Source organism: Hesperophylax consimilis, chromosome 14 (genome assembly GCF_061612785.1).
Source record: "Hesperophylax consimilis isolate HC1 chromosome 14, BYU_Hcon_1.0, whole genome shotgun sequence".
Taxonomy (NCBI): domain Eukaryota; kingdom Metazoa; phylum Arthropoda; class Insecta; order Trichoptera; family Limnephilidae; genus Hesperophylax; species Hesperophylax consimilis.
Window position 1 is genome coordinate 15,450,424 of NC_142849.1, and position 17,369 is coordinate 15,467,792.

A 17,369-nucleotide genomic window follows, 5' to 3' on the forward strand; every position below is an offset into this window, starting at 1 on the left:
TTAAATGTTTAATCGTTCAATTTTGCGTAACTATAACAAAATAAATATGCATTTAACACTTTCAGTACCGCACTTTTGTTTCCACGTACCGATCATTTTTTTATAATGTTATTTTTGTTCTTTTTAGGCCTCAAAGGGTTATTTATAATAAGCAAGGAAAAAAACCTATCTCACAAACGAAATGAATTAATTTACCGTGTAAAATTTATAAGAATAATAAATGCATAAATACAAAGATATCATAAAAAACATAGTATTGATGTATCCCAGTCCAAGCAAAACAGCCGAAACGGGATCTGTCATTTTATTTAAGGTATTTGTCGCTGGAATAAAGATTTCAAGCGACACGCAATACGGGGCGATTTTTTTTCTCAAAATCAAGAGATATTAATTTTTTCTTCATGTTCCTGTAGAAGAACTTTGGTATCGAAAGGGTTAAATATTAATTTGACGTTTTTTTGCGCAGTTTACTATTATTTCAGTAACAAAATAACAGTAAACAATTACGAAACGTACGCTTTATGCAGCTAACACACGTAAAATACAATTACTAGTATTATTTTCAGAATGGCCGTTCATTTTAGGATTGTTGTAAGCAGAAGTGCTGCCCTCTGTTATTTTCAAAAAGAACTGTTGATGTTTTTAAACCGCCGGAGCGGGTGTATCCCATGCTTTTAGCATATTGGTATAAGTATCTATAAGTTAATTAAAACTGCCAGCCTCCTTATTATGACGTCAGGCATCGTTTTAAAATAGACGTTGTCTTAATTTGATATCAAAATAATCGACGTGTATTTTGTATATTTGTGTCGTAAGTGCCATATTTCACATAAGTGAAATACCCATAAGTGCGCACCTAGTATATACCTATATGTGGCAGCCTTATTCGTATTCTTCGTGGAGTTTTATACTTTTTTGTACCATTGATCTATAATTGTGGATTTATATTAGAATTTTTGATTGCCTATTAACAATACACTGACATTTGCATTAATTTATCAGGGGGTTTTTCATTGTGTATGTTTAGATGATGATTTAGAAAAAAATATTTGTGAATAAATATCAGGAGATTATTTACATTGGGAGATAAATGGGATGGATTGCGAAATGTACGGTGACAGTAAAATATGAATAAATATTTTTTGGTTAGATTTTAGCCTTATTTGTTGGGATGATATCGTTGGTGTTAGCTAACTTATTGAATCTTTTGAATATATATTACGAATTATTTGAAGGATTTTTTTATTGTCAAGAAGTTTTGAATTCAGTGCGTTTATTCCTGGACCGACATCTCAAATTGGCCATGAATTATGAACAAATATTATTTTACTGCACAACTGAAAAAGCTTGCACGGCGAAAAATCAATGATAAAATATAAAACTATTTTATTAAGAATCTCTTCAAATTATTCGTTTTCCTAAATACAGGTACCAGTAAGAGGTGTTATTTTGAATGGCTCGCTATTTCAGTAGATGTTACTTTTGAAGCTGTCATTTTTGACATTTGACAAGTAAAAACTACGCTATTCATAAGAATTGTACGATACACGCTTCGACAACGCATTGAAAAGATTAAAATTCACTTCAGTGAATCAAATGCAAATCATCTTGAGTGATGAGGCCAATTTCCACCTCGGTGGCTTCGTCAATAACCAAAATTGTCGCATCTGTCGGAAAACCAAAGGGTTATTGTTGAAAAGCCTCTCTTTTATCAACGTGTGACTGTTTGGTGCGGTTTATGGTCCGGTGGAGTCATTGGACCTTACTTTTTCGAAAATGAGGCTGGAGCAACAGTTACGGTGAATGGATTGCGCTATCGAGAGATGATTAATGATTTTTTATGGCCGGAATTAGATGGTATTGATCTGGACAACGTTTACTTTCGACAAGACGGCGCTACGCGCCACACAAGCAACAAAACCATTGATCTTTTACGATTAAATATCAAAATAACACCTATTATTGGAAAACCCTGTATTATATAATAAAAACGTGATTGCATACCCTTAACGAATGAACTGATAGGTTTCCTGATAAACTTTTAGTACTTATGTGTTTGATTTTTAGGATATTTTTAAATTCTGAGCATATTTTTTCCTAAACAGGAAAACTTCAAGACAAAGCTAGCACAACACGGCATAATACCCCAAAAATAAATCAATCTAATACTTTTCGTCATGAATATCTCATATCATATCAAATTTTGGCATCTTTTAACAATTTTCTAATTCGAACGCAAATTGGGAAAAATATAAAAACGAGACCGGCGGGTACGAGTTACTAGAACCATTTGATTTGTCAGCGTCAAATAAAGATCACTATCAAGCCGCATCTTCGGCGACAATATTACGAAAAACATTGAACTAAATATTTGTGCAAAACAAAAAACGCTGTGGCCCCGACCCAATGATTTTCTGTTTTTGTTCGATATTTTGAAAACATTTGGTCGCTAAAGATCCGAATTCAGAATTATTTTTTATTTTTATTTTTATATTTCGAAAACCATGTCTTCACTTACCAATTCAATTTTTGATCAATATAATATGTTATTACCTTTATGACTTTTATTTTGTTTCGTAAGAACGGACATCTTATACAATACAAAGATGACGTGAGGCTATATAAGTTTAAGCCAAAAAAGTTTTTTGCGCTAAACTTGCTTAGATATATGAGTTTTATTATGCCTTAAAACTAATAAAAAGGTAAAGGGGAGAGGAAGGGGAATATAGGATAAGGATAGGATATGCTCCCGATGCATTCTGTATTTTAAAATCATTCACTAATTTATGATCGTACTTCGTTTCGATATTTCTGAAGATTATTGCTAAGAATGTTTACATTACAAAATTGTGTGTTTTACTGCGCACATGTACGAGGATTTTTTCTAAAGTTAGTTCTGCAGATTGGCAAATGATAAAAAAAACACAGTTTATCGGGTCTCGGATCTCGACGGTGTGTTAATTTTTAAAAGAATGATAATCGGGCTCAGTTTACATTACAAAATTGTGTGTTTTACTGCGCACATGTACGAGGATTTTTTCTAAAGTTAGTTCTGCAGAATGGCAAATGATAAAAAAAAACACAGTTTATCGGGTCTCGGATCTCGACGGTGTGTTAATTTTTAAAAGAATGATAATCGGGCTCAATTTAGAATTTTATGTAATAAGATTTGACAAAAAATGTACGTCGTGTCTGAAAAGAGTTGAACATATACAAATTTTCATAGTATTCACATTTATTGCGGTATTAATTTGTCGTTTGTGTTAATTAGTTAGTTAGTCGGCATAGAATCGTCGCACCGAAAGCTCTTTGCTTTAGTTAATTAAAACATTGTTTTAATAATTCAACATAAATGCGTTCATAAAAGCCTTAGGGAATGTCTTTCTCATTCAATGTTAATACTAACACAATCCGCCGTAACACGATCGCTAAATGTTTTGTATTGAAGCCAATTGAAATGCCCGCATTTTGCGTATCCCTCGGGTTGTTCAGAATAATTTCAACACTGCTTCAACTGTCCAACCTTTTATTTTAAAAATATATTAATTAAAAAAATCCTGAAAATTACAAATACTGAATGATTTTTCTTATGGTCGGAACCATAACATTAAAGCCATGCGTACAGTTGCATGTTGCTGTAGTTTTTATGTTTTGTGGAAGTACCTATTTCAACTTTTTGAATATAAAGTAAAAAGGAATATCTTCATTACCTATTGGAAATTCGTTATGAAGTAACAGTGTCCACTTTATCTGTACTTTTTTTTCTTATAGGCATCGCATTCCATTTGAATTTCTCGGTTCATGTCCGCGTTTTCTCCTTTTTAAATTAAATTTCCTGTGACATTGTGTCTTTGTTTATCTGATAAGTTGAATATAATTCTGTTGTATCTGGTCAATCGGTATATGACTAATAGTTGATCTCCCAGCTAATATCAGTTGGTCTCCGAGTTATTATTAGTTGATCTCCCAGCTATTATTAGTTGATCTTTCAGTTATTATTATTATTTTTTTAATTTTTTTTATAGTGAATACCTCACAAGAGTCCCAACTGCTCCCGTCTGGAGCCAGTGAGACTATGGCATCCCCAATTGGGGGATGTTGCGAGGCTGAAGGTAACAAGGGGGAAGGGAAAGAGGAAGGTGGGGAAGTACCTGGCTATTCAGATCTAGTCACTAAACACGGCTAAAGCCATTTGGAGCAACGTTTCAATTCTAAATGGTGGTCTTACACCAGGGCGAGACTGGTAGTATCTTCCACTCTGGAACGTGCCGCAAATATACTATATATTATTTTAATTAATTATTTTAATTAATTAATTGTGAAATAACACAAATTAATCAAATAAAATTTATTTGCGCACGCCGGGTTCGAACCCGCGACTTTCGGAATGGCAGTCCAATGCGTTACCATTGGACTATGCCGGCCGTCAAATTATTTGATCTCCCAGTTATTATTAGTTGGTCTCCCAGTTGTTATTAGTTTATCTTCCAATTATTACTAGTTGATCTTTCAGTTATTATTAGTTGATCTCCCAATTATTATTAGTTGATCTTTCAGTTATTATTAGTTGATCTCCCAGTTATTATTAGTTGATCTTTCAGTTATTATTAGTTGATCTCCCAGTTATTATTAGTTGGTCCCCCAGTTGTTATTAGTTTATCTTACAATTATTACAAGTTGATCTTTCAGTTATTATTCGAGTTATTCTTAGTTGGTCTCCCAGTTATTAATAGTTGGTATCCGAGTTATTATTAGTTGATCTCCCAGTTATTGTTACAAGCCAAGACATATTGCTACAAAACTCAATAAACTTACGCTTAAGGTAAGTAAGTAAGTAAGATTTTGCGTGTTTTTTTTGTAAGATCTATAATAATTTTTTTAACTTCATTATTTTAAATATTTAGGATTACGAAAAATAGTGTTTTTTAACACAACGGTCAAACTATCCGGATTAATTTCACTCGGGGGTATCATTTTCACGCCTGATAATTTGAGTGTTGAATTTTTGAACGGCTCGCAGAAGGTTGCGTTTATTGCTCTCCTGTTGAATTAAAAATGATGCTCTGAAGGCTTAAACCAGCCGCTTTAGTTTCATTAATATTCTTCCGAATAATTTATCAATTTTTTTTATGAATACCGCACAGGAGTCCCAACTACTCCCTGGTAACCGGAGCCAGTGTGACTATGACATCCCCAATTGAGGTGTGTTGTGGTGCCAAACGTATGGGAAGAGGAATGAGATTGAAGAGGAAGGTGTGGAAGTATCTGGCTATTCAGAACTGGTCATCGAAAATTGCTAAAATTAAGCAATGTTTCTATTCCGAATGGTGGTCTTTCACTAAAGGGATACTGATAGTATATGCCACTCTGGGACATTTCGAAAGTATGCTATTTTAATTTAATTTTAAATGATTTAAATGTGAAGGAAATAAATTTAATCAAAAAAACTTTAAGGGGGATACTGAGCGTATATACATATTCAATTTAAGAACCTTCTGCAAGTTTACAATATTTTATTTAAAATTAATTAAATTTGAAATAACACAATTTAATTAAATAAAATTTACTTGCGCACGCCGAAACTTGGAACCGCCACCTGGATTCATATTCGATATCCTTACCTGCCGGCCAACGAGAAACATTACACAAAATTTGAAACACTATTTTTCCAGTTCTTTCTTTCGCGGATATCTCGTCTTAAATTTTGTTTTCATTCGTTGTATTTTGTTTGCTTATGTTTCACGATGCAAGTAAATATATGTCTAGGGATGCGTATAAACACGCGGGCCGAACTGCCGAGTTGAACCACGACTCACGGAAAAGGAACGAAGCAACCGCGGGTGGTGTGAAACGGCGCTTGCAGTTTTCTTCGTTCCTTTCCCGTAATTTCTGCATGTCAGCATTAGATTCAATGTAATGTATATTATTATGTAAATGTCAAAGAAGATGTTGTTTGAATAATTAATTGCTTTGTAAATAAAATATTTAGAAAACTTTCAAAAAAGGAACAGGATATTTAAAATTTTGTTCCAAGCTCAATTTAAAAAAAATAAAAACAACTTTATTTTGTTAAAGTGTTTTATTAAAAATATCCATTGCCTTGATTGATTGATAACCTTAATGACAACGCCTACTAAAAGTATATCCATCCCACAGTGAAATGTATCTCCTATTGTAAAGGTCAAATCAGATGTTATTTAAATAAGATTTTGTTATTTTAAGGACAGGTATACGACAAATTTTCTGAAATTGTCTACAATTTATTTTAAGAACTCTTAAAATATAATTACCTACTTAACAAAAAATAAATTTTATGTCCAAGTATGTAGGTAATATTCCTCAGGAATTTTCCTGCTTTTACCAATTCAATATTCTTTTTGAAAATTAGATAACCTTAAGATAAGAATCTTCAACTTTGTAATCAAATGATAACATTTTTTAGGGTCTCGCGGACCTTTTAATTACAGATGGAGCGTTTGAACTTTTCTGTATAGCTCGGGGGCGTTTGGTCTGGCATCTTTCTGAGAAAACTCCAGATGATCCCTTCCAGCATTATTGAATAATTGAATCGAGTTCTAAATTTGCTCTTTGAATGTTTGTAAATATTTTGTATAAATATTCATTCGTGATAAATGTATTTACTTAAAAATTCTGTTGTTGATTTTTCGCATTTATGATATCTAATTTTTATAAATTAGATACCATATTTTGGTTCTGGATTATTCAACATTTCTGATAATTTATTAACTCTTCATGCTAATTTTTTTAGTTTTGAAATTGAACAACTATTATCCGGAGAGTAATTTTTTTTCACTTTTAGGAATAGCAGCCCTGTTGTGCCTCTTTTGCCGCCACAGTTACAAATATGAACAAACATCAAACATTGATTTTAACCACAGATTTATTAAAATATTCAACTCTATGAAACCAAAGGTTCCAAGAGAAATTTGAGAAATGAAAAAAAAAATCAATTGTTTTATAATTATTTTCTTATAAAACGATAAAAAGTGAGGTCGCAGTAATATTTATGATTTTGTAATAATTAAAGTGCGTCGAGGATACGCTGCAATACAGGCGTGAATGCATTATTTATTTTAATATCGACGGTATAAAATATACCATATACCTACAGTAAATTATAAACAGTGACATCAGAAAATATACAATTAACAGAAACTCTGGATGGATATAAAAAGTTAGAGATACAAGTACATGCAAAACTTAAAGGTAGACTTGGTTACATTAGTATTTAACTGATCATTTATTTATTTAATTATTTTTCGCCCAGAGGGCTTTTACATGGTTGGTAGTGTAATTTTAATTTGACAAATACTTTGAAACATAAAAAATAAGAATAAAATTACATTTGATAAAAGCTACGCAACAAGTCATACAAACACAAGAAACAAAAACAGAAAATTACAGCTATTTGTAGGTTTACATGATGTGTTTAGGAGTATTGTTGAAATAAATGTTTTAAATGATCCACAAAACTTGCTAAGTTGGTATTGAATATTATGTCAACATCACCCAAGTAATGATTTCCCATGGTATGAAGTCGTTGTATCGGAGAGTGGGCAATATAGTTTCGTTTATGTGTGCTGCTGTAGAATATTGTATTTTGTCGTGTTGTTACTGTGGGTGTATGTATGTTTATAAGTTGCACAACAGTCGAATTTAGATTTTAATTGATTGAAATATATGATAGTATAGATACAAGATATAATATATTACACTAGCTAAAATGTATGTATTTATATTCAGGTTTTGGTTGAAAGTAGGTAAGTGCCAATCAAGCTGTTGGTTCACCTTATTGACTATTTTTATTGTTTTTACTGACCCAAGTTTCCTCAGTTCCCCAGGCAGTTCATTTTATATACATATTTATTTGACTTTTTACGTAAGTATGAGTAGACTTACATTTTATTGGTCATGATTTAAAAGATATGATATTAAAGCCTTTTTGTACCTAGCTTCTGTGCAGTTAAACAGATCCGCAACATCTGCGTACCTATTACTAATTTCATGTAATCTAGGTACAAGCGAGTGTTTATGGTCGAGTCAACATTACTTTGTAACTAGGCAGTGCTTATTCTAAGAAAGTAACCATTATTTTTTTGTTATTTGATAGCAACGTCTATTGCTGGACTTGGAATTTAGATCAATGATGATGATTTGTAAATATACAAACTTGATTGTTTTCCATGGTAGGTACTGGAATCCATGTTCCAAATTTTGCGTCATTCTCGTTTATACGATCCCTTTTAGGTAGGATTATCAGTACCCTACACTACAGTATCAGACCGATCAGGGGATTGCAGACGCAAAACCCAATCTCGCATTTGCTAAATCAAAGTCCCGACGTTCTCTGCAAAACAACGTCTTTATACTTTCATCTATGCCCATAAAATAAAATTGCTATTTGCGAGAGTTAATTCAAGTAAACATCCCCGGGCTTTAAATATGTAGGGGTAAAGGATGCGGTGAAATAACTCAAACATGCAAAAAAAGAAATATGAACTACGTTAGTGAATAAATATTTTACTTTTAAAATTTTCAATTTTGTTCCCTCAAAAATAAACAGAACTGTAATATTTATTGCAAACGCAACCTAACATTAAAATTACAAAATTGTCTTTTATCAACATGTGGAACAGATGATACTTTGTATATTTGCGGCACGTTTCGGAGAATTATATGCTTTTTTGATTTGATTTTATGGATTCTTTCGTAATCTTTTAACTAGCTCGGGCTTATAACAATACCCCTTCATGTGTCAACTGGTACTGCGGCTCATTTGGCCTTATTACTATTACCATCTGATGGTTGTATTTACTCGACAGATTTTACGTTACATTAATGTATTTTATGAGGAAATTTTCTTAACTGGATAAAAATATACTCACTGGTAAAAGGCCATCATTCAGAATCAAAACATTGCCTTTTTTATATGACACCTCAGCGTCCTTCTCTGTCTAAGTAGTAAAGAGAGGGGAGCTATATCGCCAGCATTGTGACTATTGTGAGGCGGGTTAAGGTAGGGTTATTTTAGAAATTGATTTATCAATTTTTTGAGGTCTTGAAGAGGAAAATTATATAAAAATAATTAAAGTAGCACGTTCCACATACGAGCCATGTAAAAGAAATGACCCGTTCTCACGAAGCCAATATCTGTGAATGGGTATTCCGTTGAAAAAGCTGTAAGCTGTGTTTGGTCAACCGACTTTACTAGATACTTCCTAACCTTACCTTTTCTACTCCCTGTAGACTTACAATATACCTGAAATATGGCTGAAATAGTTTCACTAGCTCCAGACAATTGGAACTCTTGTGCGGTATTCACATACAAATTAACTAGGTAGATTCAGCATAATTTATATGAATGCATTAATTTTTAACGAAGTTTTTTTTAAATTAATTTAAATTAAACCGGGCGTTTATTGAAATAAATATGATAATATGAGTACATTACCTGCCTAACTGGACGATGTCTGTTCTTAGACGGGTAATAATACCTACAAAAAATTTAATACTTATTCAAAAATCATGTTAGAATTACAAAAAATAATCACGAAAATACGAAGGCACATAAATCAAAACAAGACAATTTTGACAAGCCGAATTACATTATTACAACCATTTTCGCTGTCGAAAGATTTAGCATTTATAACATCTGACTTTCAAATTGATATACAGGCTAATCAGGGAAAGGGGAACAGAAATGAAGATGGTCACGAGGTAAGGTGACCATCTTAATTTCTGTGAAAAATGTCAATAAATTAATCTGATAGTATACAGGCAACTCACGTTGAAGTATCTCTATTCAGTCCTCTAAAATAAATTACTAGTCCTTTTTACTTTTTAATTGTTAAACAAAAGTTATGGCTTCTTTCTAATATAGAATATATTTTGCTACACTATTTAATTAGAACCTTTTATAAATATTTCATAATTTACCTTGTTCACTCATTTTTAGCATCGCTATGCCAGGCCGTTCGTTTAGTCGCGGATCCTGCGCAAAAAAGTCACACAATGGACTGCGCTGCAAATCGTTGCATTACTTTAGCGATCTTTACTTTTCTGCACAGGACGACTGATGACTTAGTTTATTCAAATAATTCTCGAACCCTCCTAGTGCCAAAAATGTGGTTTGCCATCGTCGAAATGATACCCAGATTTCATGTTAGGGCAAGTCTATTGATTAAGAATCTAAGGGTTCAATTCCTAGCTTATATAGCTATATTATAAATACAGCCAATTTTTTAATAATATAGCTTTATCCTTAGTAGCAGGTTACGCGAAAAGCTTTGAAATTCTTTCATCACAGGCCTGGAGCGATCTTTTTAAAATTTCATGTCAATATTTATTTTTTTCCGCGACTCTTTTCACTTAATTACCGTTTGTACGGTACCCGTATTTTCTTTGTACAAACAAAGAGTGTTTGTACATGGGTTTGTGTGTTAACGCCGTAGCTTAAAAAGCTTGAGTCATCGAAAGATGAAGCCAAAAATTTCCAGGGACCCGTAAGAAAGTCATTTGGACTGAAAAAAATTTAAACTTCGACTATCGGACACTGCATTTGAATATTGTATTTGTGAAATAAATCATTGAAGCCAACATTAACCACTTTCAAACGAGAAATTTGAAACAGAAATCACAGAAAAAAGATTTGTTCGAATCTGAGAATTGAAAACACGACCTCTTACTTGCCGGGGTAGTGCTCTGACCACTGAGCTAATTCGACCATATTAAAAGTATCTTCATTTTCTCAACGCATCGTTTTGTGCTTCCATCTTTATGTATGATTGCAAGATTCTTGCCGAATTAAATTGTAATCTAGGTAGTGTCTTGGATAAATATATCCATATTTATGGGACATCTATTGAGTTTAAAAATTAAGAAAATGTTAATAATACTAGATTATTTCTCTTCTTGTTTGAAGCCTATTCTTCGAAGACTTTTGAATACTGTCCTGGCAAACCCCCACCCGGTCTGCATTCCAGAAAAGGATCTTCCAGGATTCCAATGACATCTAAAACCCCTTTAACGTCTAACTCTAAAATGTCTCGAATCCTTTACATATGTATAACATGAACGCATAAATAATCCTGTCATCACATAATTTTTACCCCAGCAATCCATTTGTTTGTAATTTGACACGACCATAATAAGACGTACAACTTAATGAAATGTTTACTGATAAACCATTCAACATCTTCATACTACTAAAATATCTTCTTGGGTTACAATGCAAAGAAGACCCTTCACTTCATGATGTACGCAAACAAAAACCCACTCTCATTTTAAGAGGCATGTTCACTTTTAATTCATTTTCGAAGTTGATTTGTTTGATCTTAGAAAAACATGTTTCACCGTTGTTTGCTTTTGGAGTCTACTAAGTGGTTGTTATAATCCACCCAAACCTCTGATATATCTTATTACATGCATTTTTATAAAGAAATTTACATTAAGTATCAGTTTTTAAAATTATGTTAATTAATGCTTTTTTATCTTGTGCGATAAACCCATTGACAAAATACTACATCAATGGATACACAAATTTAAAGTAATCAGTAATCACAATCTTCCCTGGTATTGACGAAATAATAGGTACTAGCAGTTAAAAACCCGCTCCGCGGGTTTTTTTCTGCTAGGCCCTGCGGGCGGCACTTCGTTGGGCTTCGCCCATTTTAAGTGATATTAACAACAGTTACATTTAATAGATAGATATTAGGACATTCACATAGAGAGGGTGAGTATATATATTGTTAAAACACGGAACAGGAAGGAGTTAATTAATAAAAACATGCTAAATTTACGCATAATAAGAATGACAGTTGTTTGAATAAATGAAATTTTACGTATTTGTGATGGATTATTTCAAATGAAACACTATTATTGACTACATGTCTACAACTGATATTAACTGTTATCTTAGGTACCTAATATAATTAGCTCATAGGAGACTTGCAGTCCTTAAATATGTGTTACAACCGTCAATGTCTATAAGTTGAATCAATATCGTTTAGTTTGTCACCATTAAAGATAGTTATAAAAAAGTTGACTTAAATAATAGATTATTACATATTTATTAATTGTACCAGTGTTTATGAATAAAAGGAGGGGAATTGTGCGATGAGATTAACAGTCGGTTTAATTAAAAGGTGTTAATTTTACTCCAACTGGTGGTAATTCTTTACCTACAACTTTTACTGTATCTAATAAAGTTTAAAGTTAGATTATATATACAACATCATCAGGAGAGTAAAAATTTATATATAAAGGTAGATTATTACAATATAGCGCCCCTGAGGTGATATCTCACAAAAGCGGCGCTATGCAAATTGTCCAATAAATGAAAAAATATAATGTTTACATTTTATTGTGTATACACCGAAGTCAAAAATTAAATATAGATTGCAATTGGGAAAGAAGAAGTGGAAGGAGGGGGAGGGGTAACAGTAGGCTGGGTTTATAATAATTAGGAATTACAATATCGTTAGACGGGAAAGACCAGTTGAGTGGGAAAATATTTTAAAGAGAGTTTATAAAAAAATTCTTGTTAATTATATCTGCTTTTATATTAACATGTTTCCTCATTTGTAAAATTTCAAAATTATTTATAGTGAAGTATTTTAAGACCTGAAAAAAACAAATAGCATATAACCATAAAACAATATATTCATAAGACAAATAGCATTTAATAACGGTTATTCTAATAAATTGATAGTTGATATACTAAATAAAAAAATTAAACATATTCTCTTCAAACGGTCTTTGAAATAGTGAATCTGAGTTTGCAAATCATCTTTTGAATAATGATCACACTTTCGATAAAAAAAATCAGGTCTTAAAATACTTCACTCAGGATATAAAGCACCGCAAATAAATAATTTTGAAATTTTACAAATTAGAAAACATGTCAATATAAAATCAGTTATAATTAATAAACAAAAAAAATATAAATAATAATGAAAAATGCCATTACAAAGTGATAAGCTTCCAGAAGAAATCTTCTTAGTAAACGCTTGTTAATCGTAAGTAGTCAAATATTGTGAGCTGCATATTTAAATATTCGCGCCATTCATTTGGTTCGTTTTTAAACCGCCAGAGGTGCGCTCTCTGTCGGCCATCTATAGCCGTGCGTAGCGGCCATTGAAGGGACGCGTGATTTTTTTTATAAACGTCAAGCATAATCACGTAACTGTGGATAATTTTCATTGTAATGTAATTAATCCAATGGATTATGAACTTTCTAAAACATATTTTCTTCGATATTATCCAAAAATTATATGAGCAGAAACGTTGCTTTTGAAGAAATCTCGTATTATTATGAGGCGATCCTATTTTAGTATGAAATCGTGTCTTAACTTTCAAGTTAGCGGAATTTAACCGAAACAGACAATTTAAATTTGACCAATCAGAGGGCCTACACCGTCCAGACGCTGGAGTATTAATATTATCAGATTCATTCGAATTTAATTAAGTCGTGAACATAATTCTCTTTCTTTCTTGTTTTTCCCTCAATCTTTTCTCAAAAGGTATTTTTTTAATTTCTGAGAATGTAGCCAAGATCTGCAAGTTTTCTTTCCCGAGAGTGATGAAATGTTCCTTTAGGTATTTATTGGGTGCAAACAAACGGTTCCATGACAACTCAAAACAGTTACAAATCAACTCACTTTTTAAAAGCGATATAAATTCTTAATAAATATATAAAGTATTGAGAAAAAGTAATAAGTGATCAAAAAAACTTTACATGTACCTAACCTTTGTATCACTTTTCAAAAGTGTGTTGATTTTTATTGTCCTGAGTTATCCTGTTACCCCTACATGGAGAAAAATGAGTACGGCTTTTTTATCAAGATACTGTTAAAATGTAACTGCATAACCATTTCCTAATAGAATATTAGTCATTCAGAATATATCTGAACACGTGTTCAACTTTATCCGGATAAATATAATGGACGAGATGCAAAAATATTATTATTTTGAAGAACACGTGTTTCGACTTCCTCATAACATATTCGTGCTTTACTAACAGTTTGTTATGAAATTTGTCAAATAATTCTTTATAGGCCTAATAACAATATTTCAAATCAGTGAGTTTTCTCCGTATTTCACGCTAGTGTAAACTCGCGGTTAAAAGTTTAAAGAGCAAAATCCCTCGACCCGTTTGAGCTCTGACGTTTTGAAATATGGAAACATTAATCTGGAGTTTATAGGCTGAGAGTATTCGTGAACGATTCACGGAGAGCAAACAAGCAACTTTATTTATTTATTTTATTTATTTATTTATTGATACATTATTCTACAGTACTTTACATTTCAATTCAGCAACGTTGGCCTCACTGGGTTGTTCACCCGTGCTGAGGCCCCCATTTTAAAATATGCGAATTTATACATTTAAACAAAAAACAACATTAAAATAAAGATAAATTTACATCAAAAATAAAGATTAGAAATCAAAATCCAATTCTCACACCAAAATAAAAACATTAGAAGAGAATGGAAATCGGCATTTACAATGATCTATGTGCTTGTGCGTGCAAATAATACGCCCTTTAACTCTAGATCAAACGCAAAATTGGCAATCTTTTGAGGTAGGTGTTCTAAATTTTAAACTTACATGACTTAGAACTTGTTTAATTATTTGTTGTGCATCGAGTGTTCCTCGCATTTAATAACCGGTGTACCAACCTAACGAATTTGGAAGTATTCAATAAGTTCGCAGCTTAGCATATTTATGTTATCAAATATTCAAATCAACTGCGGTCTACAGTATTTGCTTAAGCCTAAATGAACCAATTCATTCTGATTGATATGTTAATGTTTGAGGTTGGCTTTTGAATATATTATTATTATGCCTTTATTTTTAGACGTAGTTCTTATAAACAACTTATTGGTTTACCGTTACGCCATACAACTTGTCTTGGAACGGCATCATTTCTCGTTCACAGTCATACTCATAGATAATAATCTTCTATTCCGGCGATGCACTACGTCGTGTAATATTTTAAATCGGGAGCCGCAATCAATAACAACCCTTAGGTAAATGGCGATAAGGTTTAAATTCCCGCTTAACACCATCCGCATGTTTTGATTTATGCAAGAAAAAAACATGGCCAAAAAGTGCCTTTTATTTTATTTTGTGGATGTTCAGGCATAAATATTTAATTTTTTTTCGATCATTTTATAATTAACTTAATTTTCCACATTATACAATAAAATCATAACCGAAAATGGGTTCGTAAGTAGGAGATTTTGAACTTTAAAGCAGTTTTCATAGGCCTTGTACATTATTTTTTTCTGGGCTTATAAAAAGACTTAACTTAAGATCTAAAAAATACTCGATTGTTTCAAAGGCCAAGATGTATTCTACTCGCAGTATTTAATTAAAGCATCTGAAACATTTCTAGGCGACCAAATTTTCAAACCAAAAACATATGATTTTGTATTACTACGTATGGCATCGCCTTAACCCCACTTTCTTCCACAACAATCATAATATAGGGTTTTCCAATAAGAGGTGTTATTTTGAATAGCTGTCATTTTTAATTTATATATTATGTGTTTATGTATAAAAATAAATAAAAATTTTATTTATATCCATAAAACTATAACTATAAATTTTTATTTATTTCCATTATTGGAAAACCCTATATATGCTCCTGGCATAGAAACTCCCAGTTTCGCCTCGGTGAAAATTCGGAATCGAAACGTGCTTAAAATATCTTATACCCTTGTTTGATGAATAGATCTGGAAAATCAGGTACTCTTTCACCTTCGTCCTCAGCATCTCCTTTTGTTCCTCACTCCCTTAACCTCACTGTATTACCTAAGCGTTTTATTATAGTTACTCTAAAGATTTATTAAATTTTGAACTACACAGATTTAGAATAGAAATTCGTAGACAAACATGCTAAAATTATATACTTGAGTACATATTTCGTCTTACTTATAAACATAGTGTAAATTTTATTCAGCGTGTAAGGTCAGAACAGTGAAAAACTTGACTTATTACCACGGAGTAGTTGATTGTTCCAACGGTCTTAACCCGGCCAACTATTAACTACACCAACGCTGAACTGGCGTGTAAGAATTTAACAATACGGCTAATATTTACAACGTAGCAATTATTCTACTTAATTCGCAAGGGAACTTAAAGTGTACTGAATTAATGTATTTGCATTTCAAGTAAAGTAGTAATCTATAATCAATTATAAGTACGCCCCATTAAAACAGTACAGTCTAGTCGGGAGAATTTATTGCGAAATAGAAACCGAGTTAGAGGAAGTACCTAAACCCGATAGATCGTTTTCTGTTAACCAATTATATATAAACACCAATCGAATATTTTATTTAGCCCCGAGCTTAATTAAAAAACTTTTTACCTTTTTCGCCGGAGCTGGAACGGTAGAAAACTAAAATTGTAGGGTAGGAAAAGAGATCCTTGATAAAAAAGAACGAGGAATGAGAGAGATTTAGAGAGAGTAAAAATGAAAGTAAAGAAAGCAGGATGGAGAAGAAACAGAAACAGAACACCTTTTGAACTTGGCGCTTCCCTTGTAGCGCTTTTGGTTGAAGTTTGAAAAGTTTTCCACATTCCGTTTAGGGAGAAAATTTGTTTTAGCCATACGCCTTGAATTGGATTTATTGTGGTCGCGGCAGCATAAGTCGATCGAATGCGGTTTGCTTTCGCGTCTGCTGAATATTATTTATACTGAAATAAATTAAACACAAATCACAAAGTAAAAAATGGAATGCGAAAATATTTAATAATGTTTATGTTTATTATATTTACTATTATTTTACTGAAAATAATTAATTATCCGGCTTTTACCAATTGAATTAACTAATAATTATTTTACTTTTACTAACTACAGAGATTTTACCGACTGTCTTAATTATGTATCATCATTGTTTATAGTAACTACCGGGCTTTTACCGATTGTACTAATTATATATAATATTACTAATAGTAACTACCGGATGTTTACCGATTGTATTAATTATATCTATTATATTAAACAGTAACAATTAACCGACAGTCCAATTTTAAAGTTGTTCCCTTTGTCCCTATGTAACCCCCACCCTTCCCCTAACCCTGTCCCTACCCCTCTACCAGCCAGTTTTTGACGCTCTCTCCCTCTCGCAAATGCTTTCTCTTTTACCTTTGTTTACCTTGGAATTGTCTTCTGTATTTAATAAACCGGTCGACATATATAACTCAATATAGTGGTTTAAAACAGAGTGTAAAAATTTTCACAAACAAAAAAACTTAACAGGAAATGAGAAAACTGAGAATTTTAGAACTTTAAAAACCTTAACAACATTTTAATATTAACAAAATCGCGACATGTTTACAACAA